We start from the raw sequence: 18756 nt of genomic DNA on the forward strand, positions 1-18756 counted from the left end.
CTTTTTAACTCCTGTATCTACTTCCTCTAAATCTAGGGCTCTGCAGAATGATTCGGTTTGCTTCTGGCCTTCACCGGGATTTCTCCAGTGCTGTGTTAGTTTTCGAAATTTTCCCATCTGTAATATCAATTAATATTCATCTATCTTACAGTCAGCAACATTTTATTGCTGTCATCTGTTTCCCTGTCTACACTTTTAAAAGTTGTCTCTTGTTTAAAAGTGGTGCAGTAGGACAAAGAGGTAAACTTGTGTATTGAAGTCACCGTGTTTAACCCATTGCTTTCAATCTTTTTTTGGTCATCATATCTCCACTATAATTTTTATACACAGGAAATTGCTTTATTGTAAATAATCTAATTGGAGAGTCTTCATTAAATAACAAAGTGATTGTCAGGATACTTGGATTTATTTTATCAGTCTTATTTTGTTCTTTCTGTTTACTATGCTTGTTTTCCTCCTCTTTTGACTTCTGTTGAACTGATAGAGTTTTTTTTCTTTCTTTTTAATTTCCACTACCTTTTACTTCTAGATTCTTAGTGATTCCCACTTACTGGACGTAGTCTCAGTTAATCAACATCTCTGCCTCTCCTTAGCGATATAAGAATCTCTGACCATTTTAACTCAGATATTTTCTCACATTACTGGTGCACTGTATTTTAATCCTATCTTGCTTATAACAACTATTTGTCATTACTGTCATTATTCTTAGAGTTTATTTATAGTTACCCATAATTGATCGTGCTTTTCATTGCTTCTTACATTCTATTTCCTCTTTCTGTTTTGATTTTTTTCTCTTCATATTTTCTTTTAATTCTCCTATTTTTAGTTTTAATTTGGCTTCTTTCCCAAGTGTTTAAACATAGAGGGCCTGGTTAAAATTAACCTCTCAATCAGCTTTTAAATCACTGCTCAAAATGATTTTACCCTTCAGAAACATTCCAGATACAGTTTACATGTTTTTTATATTTTGAGTTACTGTGTTGAACTTTCCCCATCTATCACCAAAGACAGATGGGTAACTCCCATACTTCATTTAGTAGTTAATATAAGGATAAGCATAAATTTCAGGAAAAAAGGTGGAGGGAGAAAGATAAATAGAAAGAAGGAGTAGTGAAAGGAGGAGGAGGAGGAAAGGGAAAGGAAGGAAAAGAGAGAAACATATATCCTTATAGTTTTAAATATAATTTAGTTTTTTTTATAAATCTTATTCTGATACTGGATTCAAGAGGCTCTAGGAAAATGTTTAGTTCCTTAAGATAGGCAAAGGAAAACATGAGGTTTTATTGAAAGAAAAGATGTTCTAAAAGACAGAAACAAAAGGGACTGTCTGTTCTTAGAGCACAACTCTTACGGCAATTGGATGAGCTCCAAAGGGCCTTAGAGCTCATCCAATCCTAAATTGCTTAAATAGCAATTTAAATCTCTCACCCTCTCTTTTGTTTAACTGCAGCTATTCTTGAATAATGGAAAAATAGGTACATAGAATAACTTTTTAACAATGTCTCACTCCTGACACAAAAGAAGTTTTTTATTAATGCATTCAACTGAATTCCGATTTAATAGTTCAATACATTTATCTCAACCAACATTAATTGGCTGGTGATACAATTTCTCTTCAAGGAGAAATGATTTGAACAAGAGCAGAGTTTTAAAAATCTTTTTTTTAAAGAGGAGATTTGTACTCCAAGATTCTTTTGTGCTGTAGTCAAAAGAGATGTGCCTTATGGCTAAGGAAAATAAACCCAAAGAAAAGAAATCTGGGAAAGACTGTAGGTCTAAGAGGCATGGCTAGGGTGTTGAATGTAAGTGAATGTAACAGACGAACTTCAGTATTTGGGTCTGTTCTCGGAGTCACCTTGTTTTATCATAAGCAGTTGAGCCACAGAAGAAATGCAGAGTAAATATTCCAATTCCAAAGGATACATGTGTTGTAGTTCACAACCTTTAAGATAAAGTTGATGCTTCAGCCTTCGAGATGACACTAATCAGAGCACGCATTTCTCTGAGCTTCAGCTTCCTTATTTGTTAACAAAACAAAAGTGAAATATGACTTGGTTATGAACATGAGCTTCGAGGTCAGGCAGAGATAGTTTGAGTCTGGCTCTGGCATTTACTAATGATTTAAATATGGATACGTTATTTTATTTTTGTTTTGAAGCTGGGAAATGAGGATTACAAAAATACCTATGTCATAGAGCTGTGAGATTGAAGTAGTTTCGTTGATTAAAGCGCTTAGCCCCAATGTCTAGACAATGTAAGCTCCCACAAATGTCGCTGTTATGATTACTATTTCAGTTAAGATTTTTAATGTCTCATCATAATATCTAAAGGTTGCTTGTTGTAATAATAATAATGCACAAAATAAAACCTCATTAGAGGTGATTAATAGCAAGATCCTAGGTAACTATTGAGGTTTTTTTCCCTATCCATTTATAAAACATTGAACCCAACCTGTCTTAACCAGGTATCCTGAAGGCTGTATGTGCTCATGCACTTAAAGAGAAGGGACAATTTATGGTAGACCCTACTCCAGCTTTCCAAAACCCACTTCTTTCCTTCTTAGACGTGTAGGAATCTTCATTTTCCAGCCAGATGGGGTCCTGTGACTTGTTCTGCTCAATGACAAGCGAGAAGACATGAAGTATCACTTTTAAGGCAGTGGAAAGCCTTGGAGATTGTCGGGGTCTCTCTTCCTCCTGTGAAATGGTGAAACTCGGGGTTCTGAGCTGCTTGGATGACTGAATCACTGCATGGAGAAAATCTGATCTGGAAAGTGGGCCAGGCTACTATGGACTTTGGATGAGGAAAACCTGTTACTATGTAAGGCACTGAGTTAATGGGGCTGTTTGTTAACAGCTGTGTAGTACAGGGGATCCTCACTAATACACTGCTATAAAAGCTCAAAGTTACTCTTCATTTTTCAGACCTTAAATTGAGAGAGTTAAGTAGTTACAAGACAGAGATCACCTAATTAGTGACCCAGCTAGGACTAAAATCCTATTTCTAGGTTTCTTTTTAGTACGTGTCACTATTGAGATACCAGAGTCCACACCTAATTTGCAGGACTAATATGAAGAATAGAGACAAGGTAAGAAAATACCTAGCACACAACCCATCCCATAGTGGGTAATTTAAAGAATAATAACCAATGTTTTGATTATCTTTTTTTAAAAACCTACACTTCTGCCTGTGCCAAGCATGCTGATTAATGCTCTTTAATTCGGAACCAATATTAAACTAGAAAGTGAGAATGCATCTCAATTTGGGAGCAATTATATTTTTATAGCTTAGACTGCTGGTGCAGAATCTATACTTCAGTTCACTTACATTCATTTAAAACAAGAGAAATGCCACTCCATTTTTCAGATAATGACAGAAAACTCATTCACATTTTAAGCATCTAGAAAGTTTGAGAATTTATAAAATCAGAAGCCAGGCTCCTGGAAATTATTTTGTCATCATCCCTTTTTGGTCTTAATTCCTCTATCCTGTATCTCCTCTCATCCTCCTCTTCTTTACCTGTGCTCTTTATGGTGTGCCCCTTGTCTTTTGAGAGAAGTATTATCACATCATTGTAAATTCCTTTTGGCATTGCTAAGAAGGCATCTGGCTTCAGTGTAATTCAAGGATATCAGAATGCATTCAAACTATTAGTAAGAATATAGCATCTTCAGCTCAGAAAGGTCTAGAGCTCATCCAATTCTTATTCTAAATTAGGTCTTAACTTCTCATCCAAACAAATGTGTCAGAATTGCCAGAGATACGTCTTAAAAATGTTAATTCTTAGCCCCACCTTAATCTACTGAATCATAATACCCATGATTATAGAGGGGCATAGTAATTTCTTTTTTTTTTTTGAGACGGAATTTCACGCTTGTTACCCAGGCTGGAGTGCAATGGTGCAATCTCGGCTCACAGCAACCTCCGCCTCCTGGGCTCAGGCAATTCTCCTGCCTCAGCCTCCTGAGTAGCTGGGATTACAGGCACTCGCCACCATGCCCAGCTAATTTTTTGTATATTTTTAGTAGAGACGGGGTTTCACCATGTTGACCAGGATGGTCTTGATCTCCTGACCTCGTGATCTACCCGCCTCGGCCTCCCAAAGTGCTGGGATTACAGGCTTGAGCCACCGCGCCTGGCCGAGGGGCATAGTAATTTCTAATTTTAAAAAGTGGCTCACGCCTGTAATCCCAGCACTTTGGGAGGCCGAGGCGGGTGGATCATGAGGTCAAGATATCGAGACCATCCTGGTCAACATGGTGAAACCCCGTCTCTACTAAAGATACAAAAAATTAGCTGGGCATGGTGGTGCGTGCCTGTAATCCCAGCTACTCAGGAGGCTGAGGCAGGAGAATTGCCTGAACCCAGGAGGCGGAGGTTGCGGCGAGCCGAGATCGCGCCATTGCACTCCAGCCTGGGTACAAGAGCGAAACAACATCTCAAAAAAAAAAAAAAAAGAAGCATCATTTTCATCACATTTCTCTATTTCCTTCTGGTTATGTCTCCTACCAGGTCATTTCAATGTGTGGTCCAGTTTGGGAACTACTGATTAAGTTTCAGTTTTTCCCTGATTCTGGAATCACCTCTGCAAACTCTCTGGCAAATTTTCTCCTACTGTTATACATATCGTTGCCAATTTGATACTGTTACCTACTATATTAGCTAACTGCATCTTTATCTATAGCTTCATATATTTGTAAAGATGATACACAGAATGCTTTGTTTTATTCCTACAATGATGGACTGGGCAGGGCCCCTATCCCTTGTAGGATAGAGAGCAGACTTATGTATATGTAATATACATTTATATTTATGTATATTATATATATGTATATGTTTACTCAATAAGCATTATTGAAAACAATCTGAAGGGAAGTCTTCATGGTATAATATGTTGCATATTTTATATATTTAATTTAATTATAAATATATAATATACATAAATATAAATATAATATAATAGACCATGAAGACTTCCCTTCAGATTGTTATTGATAATGCTTATTGAGTAAATAATACTCTTTTCTCTGAATACATTTTTCACTGTTAATAGTCACTGAGTCTTACTTTTGAAATTTATAGTAGCAGCATTTAAAAATTAAGGCCAATGCTAAGCTATTTTGAGCATCTTTATTGCATCTTTTGAAGACAAAGAATCCTTTAGAGCTGAATGAAAGGAGTTGTTACATTGAGCACATTAGAAATTCAACAGCAGCAAGTAGGCTAACTTGGAAATGTTTATTGCAGCCTTATTCATAACAGCCCTGAACTAGAAATGAGCCAATTCACCAATTGTTCATTGCACAGTTAAACTCCTCTAAATTTAATTCAGTTGAAGTTTTTCTTTTATCAAGCTCCAGCCCCCAGTCTCCAGGGAGGGGAGAAGGGCTAAAGGTAAAGTTGATCACCAAAGGCCAGTGAAGTAAGGAGTCAGTTATGCCTGTGTAATGAAGCCTCCATCAAAACCTAAAGGGACAGGATTCTGGGAGCGTCCAGAGAGCTGAACACGTTGTGGTTCTGGAGAGTTGCGTGCCCAGAGGGGGCGTGGAAGCTCCACGTCCCTACCTATGCATCTCTTCATCCAGCTAGTCATCTGTATCCTTTGTAATATCATTTATAATAAATGATATCTGAAAGTAAAGTCTTTCCCTGAGTTCTGTAAGCCAGTATAGCCAATTAATCAAGCCCAAGGCGGGGGGCATCATGAGAACTCCTAATTTATAGCTGGTCAGTCAGGAGTATGTGTGACAACCTACTACTTGGTATCTGATGCTGTTAGATAGTGACAGAAGTGAGTTGAGTCAGAGAATACCTAGCTGGTGTCCACTGCAGAAGTGACTAGCTACTGGTGGAGAGAAATCCCCACACACTTTGGTGACCAGAGATGAAGTAAGTGTTTATTGTTGACTGTGTGACAGTAGGAAAAACAGTTTAGGTTTCTCATCCTTTTAGAGGTAGACCTAATCTTGAAAAATAAGTAGGGTCCAAAACTATACTACATGTCAATGGGGAATTTTTCTACACCCAGACTAAGTGAAAGAGGACATTTAATCACTGTAAAATCATTTTTCTGAATCCTGGCTTCATAAAAGAAGAAAGATCATTATGGAAAATTGAGAAAGATAGAAAAGTAGAAAAAAGAAAACCCAAAGTAGTCATAATTTCATGACATGGGGATAACTATATTTAGTATTTGGTTGTATGTGCCTCCAGGAACCCATGTGTATGTGTATCGTATTGCCTTGATCTTGGAAGCTTTCAGTTTTAAGATACATTTTAACTTAATATTTTACCGAAAACAAGTTTTTAAAATGTAATACATAATGTATTATTTTAAATCTTGTTTTATTTAATCCAAATAGTGTCATAAATTGCTTTGAGCCATCAATAGCTGTCACAGCTATTAAGTGATGTGATGCTTTTCATAATCCAGGCCTGTGATCATTACTTCTTCGTTTCTTATAGAAATGAAAGTATAATTTTGAGGTACACTGAAGAAAAAATCAGGGATTTTCTGCATTTCCTAGTTGGTTAAACTTGTTCCAAGTTTTTTCTTATCTGGAATACATACTTTCTCTTGGTCATCAGCCAGAGCTTCTGAAAATAGATCTGAAGGCTGAGTGAAAGTCCTTCACTACTCTTGAATTGGTCATGCCACCTCTCCTAGCTTTGAAAATTCTAAAACTGAGATCAATTTCTGTAGCATTTAATGCCATTACCTAGTGTGTGACCAACCAAATGCATGACAGGCAATCTTCTGCATACAAAATAATTTTTGTTTGAAGTATGCACCTAGAATCATTTTAAAGCATTAGAAGCAATAATTTGTGATTCAAATTTATGTTAAATGCAACTGCTTATACTACCCCAATGTTAATAACTCAGCTGAGGTAGCAATCCAATGAACATTATATGTACATAAACTTCGATTCTTATTTCTGATTACTATGGTACATTTGATAAGCTAAACTCAAAATATGGAGATCAATATTTTGTTTTATCTTAAATATCTTTGATTATTAGTGAGTTCCAATATGTTTTATACTTATTGGCCATTTGCAGTTTTTTTCTTTTTGAGACAGAGTCTCACTCTGTCGCCCAGGCTGAGTGCAGTGGCACGACCTTGGCTCACTGCAACCTCTGCCTCCCAGGTTTAAACGATTCTCCTGCCTCAGCCTCCTGAGCAGCTGGGACCACAGGTGTGTACCACCATGCCTGGCTAATATTTTGTATTTTTAGTAGAGGAGGGGTTTCACCATGTTGACCAGGCTGGTCTCGAACTCCTGACCTCAAGTGATCCACCCGTGTTGGCATCCCAAAGTGCTGGAATTATAGGTGTAAGCCACCATGCCCAGCCTGGCCATTTGCATTTTTTTCTCCCATGAATTGCCCTGGAAATGCCTCCTGTTCATTTTTGCTCATCGTTTTTGTTTCTAATGCGTAAATATTCATATATTAAGGAAAATAGCCTTTGCTTATCACAGTTAAGGTAAATATTTTTCTAATATCTTAATTGACTTTTAAACGTATGTTTGTGTGTACATACAAAATATCTATGTTCATGAAATCAAATGAATCCATTATTTTCATTAGAATTTATTTCAATGATTTTATACTTGGAAAGTTCTCTCTCCATCCTGAAGTTAGATTAAAATATAAAGAATATATTTTAAATATATTTAATATAAAATGCATTTGCTTGAAAAATATATTTTTGTTTATAGTTTTATATTTTATGTATCTCTTGATCTGCCCGTAATTTAATGTTTTATATAAAGCTCTATTTTTACTTATAGGAAATAATTTATGTAGTTCATCCTCCTCTGAGTAATTGATCATATTTTGCTTATTATTATATTAGGTTATATGATATTTCTGGATTCTCCTTCTGCCCAATACGTCTGTATGTTTTTTCTTACATCAGTAGTATGTAAATTTAATTGGTGTAGAATATCAGTTTGCATTGCATTCAACTTTAATAGAAATCTCTACTATGAAGAAGGCACTTTTTTTTCACTTTATAAAAGTCGAGGGGCGAGTAGCCCAGAGTTGATCAGCTGCTCAAGATAACATCAGAAACTGATGATTCTGCCTACTTCTCGTGCTTTCAGACTCACTGGAATTCACAGCATCAGCTCTGTGGCGTTCCTGCTCCCCAGTGGCAGCTCCCAGAGACTTCCCAGCCTCCATATTGCACAATCCAATTTCTTCTTACATATATACATATATTTAAACATATGAATATGTGTATTAATATTTGTACCGGTTCTGTTTTTCTGAAGAAGTCTACCTAATATAAATATAATTGAATACCTTTTGTAGCAAATAACTTCCCTTTCCTTCCCCGTTCACCCTTACTGAGCCATATTATCTGAGATAATAAACACCCTACTAACTTTAAAATGTAGGTAAACTCTTCAAATTTGAAACAAGTTATGTGAAACCAATTATGTGAGTATTTAAAACAACTGCTATATCTACCTCTATATCGCTACCTGGTTTCAAATTTCTCTGCTAATCCTTTCTAGTCACTTTGGTTTTTCATTTTCAAGCTCTTTCATTGCTCTTTAAAATTTTTTTTTTCCTGCTGTTGAACATCTGCTTATGACTTTCCTTGGTCTTCACGTATAAATTTCAGTCACTTGTTTTTTCTACTGGGAGCTCCAGGTGTTCTACCATTGTGTTCCAGCATTTATTGATTTTGAAAAGCACTTTGGGGCCAACTTGATGTGTTTCTCTTTGTAGGTAACTTGAACATTTTCCTTTGATTGCTTTTAGAGTCTTTTAATCTCCAAAAATTCTAGCAGAGTATGTCTTTTTTGAAATTGTTTTTCTTGTAACATGAAGCACAGCCTCCATTTCTGGATTTATGTTTTACTTGTTTAGATCGGGAAAGCATCTTTCTATTTTTGGGGGTTATTGTTTCTAAATTTGATATTTGCTATCTTTGGAAGTTTTATGGTCTGTCATTTGGATATCTTAAACTGAGCTTCCTTTTCTATCTTTTTCTACTTTTACTCTATTTCTGGAAGGATACTTTCTCATTCAAAAAACTTTTTTTCAGTATCAAATCTGTTATTCATGTCTGAAACCAGTTTTTTAAAAAAATTGTGTTTTCCATGTTCTTTTAATTGTAGATTATTTTTTATTTATGATTAATTATTTTAACTTGACAGATTAAAAAATCTCAAATGTTTTCTAAGATTTTTCACCTTTCTTTGTTAACTGTCTTTTAAAAGGAGCTGCCTTTTGTGATTCTTTTAAACCACAGCATCCTTTATTGACACCAAGATTTTTCCTCTCCTTCCCTGAAAGAAGGAGGTGAAGGCTTATTTGGTGTGGTGTACCAGTTAGCAATTTCTGCATAACAAACCACTCCAAACTTACTGGTTTTATATAATAACTGTATTTCGTTTATGATTCTGTGGAACAACAGTATAGGCTAGACTCAACTGGATGGTTCTTCGAGTTTTTGTTGGGCTCCTTCATGCATCTGTGGTTGACTTGAGGTCAGCTAAGTGACTCTGATTCCGAAAGTTGACGGGCTGCTAGCTAGGGCACCGCACCTGTTCTCCACAGCCTCTCATTTCCTCCTAGGCTAGCTTAAACGTGTGCTCATGAAAGGATAATGCATCCAAGAGAGCAAGGAGACACATGAAAACACCTTTTTTACACTTCTGCTTGCATTGAATTTGCTACTGTCTCATTACTGAAAACAAGTCACATGGCTAAACTCAGCTTCAGAGTTGGGAGGACTGTAGCATTACAGGGCAAAGGGGGTGAGGTCACCAAAATATTTGTAAAATTTGAGAATTTTATGTATTCATAAGGATGAGTCCTTTAACTTCTTTCAGCTAGACAAAAAGCAAAACAAGCAGAGGTCCCAAAATGCAGTTACATTTTATATAAAGCAAGTGGTGTCTCAAAAGCATTAGACTTTTCAAGTGATTTTAAGAAACTAAGGAATTAAATGATTGCTCACAGACTTTGGGAATTCCAAAGTTCCTACTATTAGTAGTGTATTAGTCAGTTTTCACACTGCTGATAAAGACATACCCAAGACTGGAAAGAAAAATAAGTTTAATGGACTCACAGTTTCACATGGCTGGATCGTGGTGGAAGGTAAAAGGCACTTCTTACATAACAGTGGCAGGACAGAATGAAAGTCAAGCAAAAGGGGTTTCCCCTTATAAAATAATCAGATCTCATGGACTTATTTACTACCAGGAGAACAGTATGGGAGAAACCACCCCTATGATTCAATTATCTCCCACCAGGTCCCTCCCACTACACATGGGAATTATGGGACAAGTTAAGATGAGATTTGGGTGGAGACGCAAAGCCAAACCATATCATTCTGTCACTGGCCCCTCCAAAATCTCATGTCCTCACATTTCAAAGCCAAATCATGCCTTCCTAGCAGTCCCCTAAAGTCTTAACTCATTTCAGCATTAACTCAAAAGTCCACAGTCCAGTCTCATCTGGCAAGTCGCTTTTGTCTATGAGCCTGTAAAATCAAAAGCAAGTTAGTAACTTCCTAGCCACAAGGCAGGTACAGGCATTGGGTAAATTCAGCCATTCCAAATGGGAGATATTGGCCAAAACAAAGGGGCTATAGGCCCCTTGCAAGTCCAAAATCCAGCAGGGCAGTCAAATTTTAGAACTCAAGAATGATCTCCTTTGACTCTGTCTCACATCCAGGTCATGCTGATGCAAGAGATGGGTTCCCATGGTCTTGGGCAGCTCTGCCCCTCTGGCTTTCCAGGGTATAGCCCCTACTCCTGGCTGCTTTTATGGCTGGCATTGAGTGTCTGCAGCTTTTCCAGGCACATGGTGCAAGCTGTTGGTGGATTCTGGGGTCTGGGGGACAGTACCCTCTTCTCACAGCTCCACTAGGCAGCACCCCATTGGGGACTCTGGGGGGGGGTACCTACCCCACATTTCCCCTCCACACTGCCCTAGCAGAGATTTTCTATGAGTGCCCCACCCCTGCAATAAACTTCTGCCTGGACATCCAGGCATTTATATACATCCTCAGAAATCTAGGTGGAGGTTTCCAAACCTTAATTCTTGACTTCCGTGCACCTGCAGGCTCAATACCATGTGGAAGCTGCCAAAGCTCCGGACTTGCACCCTTGAAGTCATGGCCTGAACTGTACCTTGACTCCTTTTAGCCATGGTTGGAGCAGCTGGGATGCAGGGCACCAAGTCCCTACACTGCATAGTGCAGAGGGACCCTGGGCCTGGCCCACAAAACCACCTTTTCCTCCCATGACTCTGGGTTTTTGATGGGAGGTGCTGACACAAATGTTTCTGACATGCTGTGGAGACATTTTCCCCATTGTCTTGATAATTAACATTTGGCTCCTTGTTACTTATGCAAATTTCTGCAGCCTGCTTAAATTTCTCCTCAGAAAATGGGATTTTCTTTCCTATCACATTGTCAGGCTGCAAATTTTCTGAATTTTTATGCTCTGTTTTCCTATTAAAACTGAATGCAGGCCAGGTGTGGTGGCTTACACCTGTAATCCGAGCACTCTGGGAGGCTGAGGCAGGTGGATCAGGCAGGGGTTTGAGACTAGTCTGGCCAACATCGTGAAACCCTGTCTCAACTAAAAATATAAAAATTAGCTGGGCATGGTTATGCACACCTGTAGTCCAAGCTGCTTGATAGGCTGAGGCAGGAGAATTACACAAACCCAGGAGGTGGAAGTTGCAGTGAGCCGAGATCACACACTGCACTCCAGCCTGGATGACAGAGTAAGACTCCATCTCATAAAAGAAAACAACAACAACAACAACAACAAAAACTGAATGCCTTTAACAGCACCTAAGTCACCTCTTGAATGCTTTGCTGCTTAGAAATTTCTTCTCCAGATGTCCTAAATCATCTCTCTCAAAGTTCCACCAATCTCTAGGGCAGGGGCAAAATGCCATCAGTCTCTTTGCTAAAACATAACTAGTCACCTTTGTTTCAGTTCCCAACAAGTTCCTCATCTGTATCTGAGACACCTCAGCCTGGATTTTATTGTCCATATCATTATCAGCATTTTTGTCAAAGCCATTCAACAAGTCTCTATGGAGTTCAAAACTTTCTCACATTTTCCTATCTTCTGAGCCCTCCAAACTGTTCCAACCTCTGCCTGTTACCCAGTTCCAAAGGCACTTCCACATTTTCGGCTATCTTTTCAGCAGTGTCCCACTCTACTGATGCCAATTTACTGTATTAGTCTGTTTTCACATTGCTGATAAAGACATACCCAAGACTGGGAAGAAAAATAGTTTTAATGGACTCGCAGTTCCATGTGGCTGGGGAGTCCTCACAATCATGGCAGAAGGCAAAAGGCACATCTTACATGGTGGCAGCAAGAGAGAATGAAAGTCAAGCAAAAGGGGTTTCCTCTTATAAAACTATCAGATCTCGTGAGACTTATTCATGACCACAGGTACAATATGGGAGAAACTGCCCCCATGATTCCACTATCTCCCACCAGGTCCCTCCCACGCATGTGGGAATTATGGGAGTACAATTCAAGATGAGATTTGGGTGGGGACACAGAACCAAACCATATCCAGTAGTGTCAGCAAAGTTTAATTTCTTTCAAAGCTTTGAGGTCCAGGCCAGGGCAAGGACTGGGCCATGGAAATATAAAGGAAGGAAGGAGGAAGATATGAGACAGATGTTGAAAAAAATGAGAAGCAATTGAGTTTAGCAAGTTAACTGTATCAAGAGTTACCAGAGATGATAGAGACTTGGATGGTTCTGAATTTGTAATGCAAATGATTGGGAGACAGAAATAGCACTATCTTGGCTATTTATGAGGGGAGAGATAACGAGTTTTGAAACATGCTGAGTCTGAGCTGGTGAGGCATCCATGTGATAATGCCCATCAGTTATTTTTTATATTTTTCATCTCAAGATGCAGTTTTCTTCTACAATCATAGGTATGACTCATAGAAGTCCTTATTTTTAGAAATGAAGCACATTAAAGTGGTTAGTTATAGGATTTAACAGCCTAACATAGTATGTTTTTCAATGGTAGAAAAATCATCAAAAATATCATTGACAAGAGGAAAATAAACCAGAGTCAAAAACATTATTTTCACATCCTTTTATTTTCTAGTCAAGCGTTTAATGGGAATTGATTTGCTATCTTTCGGTGGCTCAAAGGAACTATCCACTCACCTCTAGTAAACATACAGAAGCAAACATCTTATTGACGGTGAATTGACAGAGTCCTCTGTACAAATAAAAAAGAAAATGATAAAGAAATAAGTGCTTTGCTATTTCTAAAGAGCCTTCAAAAAATCAATTATTTACATAAATTAATATAAAACTTCAAAATAAAATAATCTTTAGAATTTAAATTGTGTATTCTCAAATAATGAATAACTTCCATATCAAAATAAATCATAGTTTACCAAGCAATTTAACATGTTATCTCAAGTGAGCATCTCAAATCTGTGACGAGGTAGGGGTCCTTACATCCTTATGAGGACTGTAGAACCCGGAAGGGCTAGTTGACATGTCCATGATTGACCAACTAACAAAAATGGGATATTTTATTCAAGAAGTCTGATTTCTGAGTTCAAAATTCTTTAAAGTTTTGAAAAATAATTTAAAAAGTGTATGCATGTGTGGGAGACAATGATACATCTTTCCTAATTCCTTTTAACCACGAAGATGAAAGTCTGTCTTTTGAATGACTTAATTTTTTTTAATTCACAGTTTTGATGCCGTATCCATGAAGGCCCACTCAGGAACACAGAAGCAGCACCAGTTATTCGAACAAGAGTAACTTGACATGAGAAATCGATTAAACAGATATGAGAGGACTAAAAAGGTATTGCAAACATAGTCACTGCAGGAAGCATCTACCACCTTTGGGGCTGGGAGAACAAAGGGCAACTGAAAGTTGGGTGGGCATGTAGGGAAATGGTAACTGGCTAAGGATATGTTGGCATGCCACTGACAAGGTCTGCGGCAGGGATATGCAGAGAATAATTGATTTTACTGGTATTACTAGTTTCATTTAACTTGCTTTATCAAATGCCACTAAAAGTCGAATCCCAGCTTTTCAGAGGTTTGAGCTACTCCGAAAAACAGTTGTGCAAAATCCAATCAGGTATGTCAGTGGCATGGGGCAGTTGGACTATTGGGAGTGAAACTCCCTGGTACAGGCAGTAGGGAGATAATCAACTGCAGAGAATTTAAAAACGGTAATAAAACCGATTAAAAGACAGTTTGTTTTTATTATCACACTGCATTAGCAATTCTAAACAATGTCAGTGAAGTACTCCTCCCTCATGGATAAAACATCGCCCCCCCCACTCTGTTCCTTGTGTATGCACTGCAATAAGCTGCTTTATCTTCTAGGGAAATATATTTATGGTCAAATTATCTCAGGTGAGCATCTCAAGTCTGTGAACAGGTAGGAATCTTTAAATACCCATGAGGACTTCAGAGCTCAGAAAGACTAGTCAGTATGTCCATAGTCAACCAACTAGCAAAAAAGGGATCTTTTATTCAGGGATTCTGATTTCTGACTTCAACATTCTTTTAATTATAAGTTTTCGAGTAGCAGTTAAAAAAAATATGCCTTTGGGGAGATAATGGTATAACAAATGAAGCCACTTGTTTCCCCCTAAGTTTCTGGATTCTCCAAGCAGTCTGCTGAATGAAGAATGACTGCACCTTAATATTCTAAATCATTCACATGAGTAGGCCTAATTTCAGTAATGATGCTGAAGTAAACTACTATGGTTACATTTAGCACATGGCTGAGAATCGTATTTTTTTTCTTTTTTATTTGAGATGGAGTCTCGCTCTGTCGCCCAGGCTGGAGTGCAGTGGCATGATCATGGCTCACTGCAAATTCTGCCTCCCAGGTTCAAGCGATTCTCCTGCCTCAGCCTCCTGAGTAGTTGGGATTACAAGCACGGCCACCACGCCCAGCTAACTTTTATATTTTTAGTAGAGACGGGGTTTCACCATGTTGGCTGGTCTGGTCTGGATCTGACCTGGTGATCCACTTGCCTCGGCCTCCCAAAGTGCTGGGACTACAGGTGTGAGCTACTGCGCGCGGCTGAGAATTGTGTTAATAGTTGACCAAACAAGAGAACTCTTTCTTTATCTTCTGTTGATAGTCAGTAGCCATTGTGCAGAGGTGAAGCTCCTGCCTACTCTATTGTTTGAAAAGACAAAAGATTGGGAAATATTAAACCCTAGTGCTCATCAGAAATCCTTGCTATTAACTTTGTTCCACATGGTTGCTCAGAGACCCAGATCATTGCTTCCATTTTATTACTTCACCATCCCAAGGATATCAATTTCATCTGTGTGGGAGAGTTGAGTCATTGCCTTGTTCCCTGGTGTGTGGAGGGCCAATGATTTTTTTTTTTTTTTCAAACAAGTGATACAGAAGAAGCCTGTATCACTTTCATTCATATCCTGCAATCTAAAAGTATTGTTTAGGAAAATTGAGCATATAATCTCACAATGCTACTTTAAAAGAAACTAAATACATGCTCTAGATCTATCAAGCAAAAGAAAGACACAGAAATGTCATTTCCTCTGAGTCCTCTCTACTTCATTGCCAGGCATGAGAAAACTGCCTGCTTAAAGGATTCATCGTGAGAAGCCAGCCCTATGGGAGTTATTCACTTATGAGAAGCTGAGAAACAGTCTCTAGCTAGGCGACCATGGCTCAGCTTAAACTGAATTCATATGGAAGAAAGGAAGATCAAATTTTAAGGAGCAGTTAGCAGTCTGCCACAAACAGTATGTATTCACAGAGTTTTATAACGTGTCTTATCTCACAGCTAAAAAGATAAGACTCAGCCCACAGCTAAGAGAGCAAGTTTTAGTAACAGCTTCTAGAGATTGTGAAATTGACAGATGAGTGAATATGTATTCACACAGACATAATGAGATTATAACGTCATGATGAAATCAGAACTCTGTATTTGCATTTTATTTCAATACAATGTTTTTCTTGCCAGATAGAGGAAAGCTCATTTGTTCTTCTGGATGCAAGAACAATGCAAGCAATTAAAATATAGCAACTTGCTACATATTTGGAAGACCTATTTTTAAACAATATGAATATTATTTATTTAAACACTTAGATTTCCTTGGAGACTTTTACCTCAAGGTCTACACAAACCAAGAAAACAGTTTTAATTATTTTAATTTGAGACAGGTTCTTGCTCTGTCGCCCAGGCTGGAGTGCAGTGACCCTATCACAGCTCACTGCAGCCTCAACCTCCCCAGGCTCAGGTGATCCTCCCACTCAGCATCCCAAGTAGCTGGCACTACAGTTGCATGCCACCATGCCCGCCTAAATTTTCTATTTTTTTTGTGTGTGTGGAGACAGGGTTTTGCCAGGTTTCCCAGGCTGACTCAAGTAATCCACTATCCTGGCCTCCCAAAATGTTAGGAGTACAGGTGTGAGCCTCTGTGCCTGGCCGAAGAAAACATTTTTATATGGAAAACACTGTATAAAAAAACCAGGGGAAAGTCTTCCTGTCCTGACACTATTCAGTCAAATATACAATGTTTGCCAGACTACTGAGGAAAGCCACCATCTCTGGTGATGGCCAGCATTTTCTTTACTGATGTCAAATCAGCAGTTAATAGCGTAACCTCATTTTGTCTACTTTATTTTATAACTAGGTTACATAGCAGTTCACTAATAGGTATGATACTGAATATATTGCCAGATACAAGTTGTCAAAATTGTCTGTGGCCTGAACTCCTATTATTTTGGCATCTCCCTGGTGTTTATTACTGGCAGAAGTGAAGTTGGTATTACAATTGCCTGCATATGCTGCTTCACAGAAGAGTAAGGGATCAATTTCCTCCTAGTAAAAGAGATTATTAAAAAATAGAATTATAAGCATAAATTCTATTTTAAAATGTTGAGATAACACTATTGGCATAACTTGAAGATCACACCCAACTAAAGCATGAACTACAAGTCTTATTACTTATTACAAGATCTTTTATTACTATGCAGAGGTTCAGTTGACTACCCTACAAAGAGGGTGAGTATGTTAAAACACAAATAGGAAAAACGCGTTCTATATACAGTCATGTGCCTCGGAATGATGTTTTAGTCAATGGACCACGTATATATATGAGTGGTCACATAAGATTATAATGCCATATTTTCACTGCCCCTTTTCTATGCTTGGATATGTTTAGATACGTAAATATTTACCATTGCCTTACAGTTGGCCACAGTATCCAATGCAGTCACATGCTGAGCAGCTTTGCAGCCTAGGAGCAACAGGCTACTCCCCATTGCCTATAGCGGGCTGTGCCATCTAGGTTTGTGTAAGTACACTCTGTGTATGAGATCTACACAATGACAAAATCACCTAATGGCATATCTCTCAGAATGTATCGCCGTTGTTAAGTGACGCAGAACTGTTTCACGTAGCATTTGAAAATAAAGTAATTTGTTTTGCAGAAATGTCAAAAATGGATTTCTTTTTCCTCAATAAAATGTGGCTGCTTCTAGGGGAAAATTAACATACAGGACTTGAACTTACAGTGTTAAAACCATGGAAGGAAATCTTAGAGCGCATGTTGTTAAACATTCCCCAAGTCACACGTTACTTCATCACCCCTGACAGATTCCCCTCCATTCACCGCTGTCTGAATGCTTCCGTGAGGCAGACCCCATTCCATTCCCTCACTGTATTGATGGACAGCTCTAAACTGCCTCTTCAACGTCTTATTCTCATCAGCCTTTTCTGAAACAACAGCGCAAATCTGATCTCATTTCTCCGATTATCCATCACATTTTTGAGGAGTATTATTTTTTTTCCCGGCTAACCACTCCCAACTTTTTCCATATTCCTTGATAGAAATCACTTCCTGTCCCACTGCGATTCTGATGACCTTCCTCTGGACATACTTCTGTTTTTCAATGTCCTTCAGAAAAATATTATAGATGTCTTGTGAGCAGTCCAGAGAACACAGTCCAGTAAAACAATCTTTTATGAGCTTGGTGATAAGCATTTATTGATGACAGTGATGCGGCATTCACTTTCGCATCAGTTGAACCCTATGGCCTTGTGTGAACGGCATGGGGAGCCCTCTTATTCCCAAGTACGGCCTTGCAAGGAGTCTGTACTTCCATCTCTAGTGATTGAAAGATTGGATTTATTCACTTGATACTAAAGTGTTTTGTTTTACACACATTTTAAATTCCTTTAGTAAAATATGTCATTGGATATAGGTAATACTTTTAACCTTTTTCTACGGATCTTTTATTTGGATTTAGTTGACAACTACATGAGAGCAGGAAGGGAGAAAAGCTGGCAGTAGAGAGTTCATGAAATGAAAAGCATTTTCAATATCATTGCCATGAAGACAGCAACAGGGAATCGGGAAGATACCAAAGAATACGTTTTACCAACTACAAAACTTTCCTGACTCTTGGTGTGTTGTATTGCATTTGCTGACCTTTAGTGTTTATACTTGGAAGTTACTTTGTATTTCAGACATCTAAAACCAGGAATGGTCTAAAGATAACTAAAGAGAGAAACAGTACATACAATTTTTGGGTTCACATCTTAGATTAAGACTGTGTCTACTATTAGGTTGATACAAAAGTAATTACTTTCAATGAAAAAAATCTGCCATTACTTTTGCATCAGCAATTTCTTTTGCATACTTTAAAAAGATCCTCTCTTTTACCCCATGTCTTTACATTCAAAGTTGGCTTTTTATACACAGCACACAGC

At 38.1% G+C, this 18756-nt stretch overlaps 1 long non-coding RNA gene across 15 annotated transcripts in view; it reads left to right on the forward strand.

The window, feature by feature from the left end:
* Window positions 1-18756, forward strand: part of LOC128932224 (uncharacterized) — a 161626-nt gene that overhangs the window by 37898 nt on the left and 104972 nt on the right. For 8 of the 15 annotated variants that reach the window (XR_013536191.1, XR_013536193.1, XR_013536192.1 and 5 more), the window contains 3 exons: window positions 13730-13844; window positions 15601-15781; window positions 17236-18451. This is a non-coding gene — a long non-coding RNA (uncharacterized LOC128932224). The remainder of the gene's footprint in view (window positions 1-13729; window positions 13845-15600; window positions 15782-17235; window positions 18452-18756) is intronic. The other 7 variants (XR_013536205.1, XR_013536200.1, XR_013536203.1 and 4 more) reach the window with 2 other exon arrangements.

This window comes from Callithrix jacchus, chromosome 5, assembly GCF_049354715.1.
Source record: "Callithrix jacchus isolate 240 chromosome 5, calJac240_pri, whole genome shotgun sequence".
NCBI lineage: Eukaryota > Metazoa > Chordata > Mammalia > Primates > Cebidae > Callithrix > Callithrix jacchus.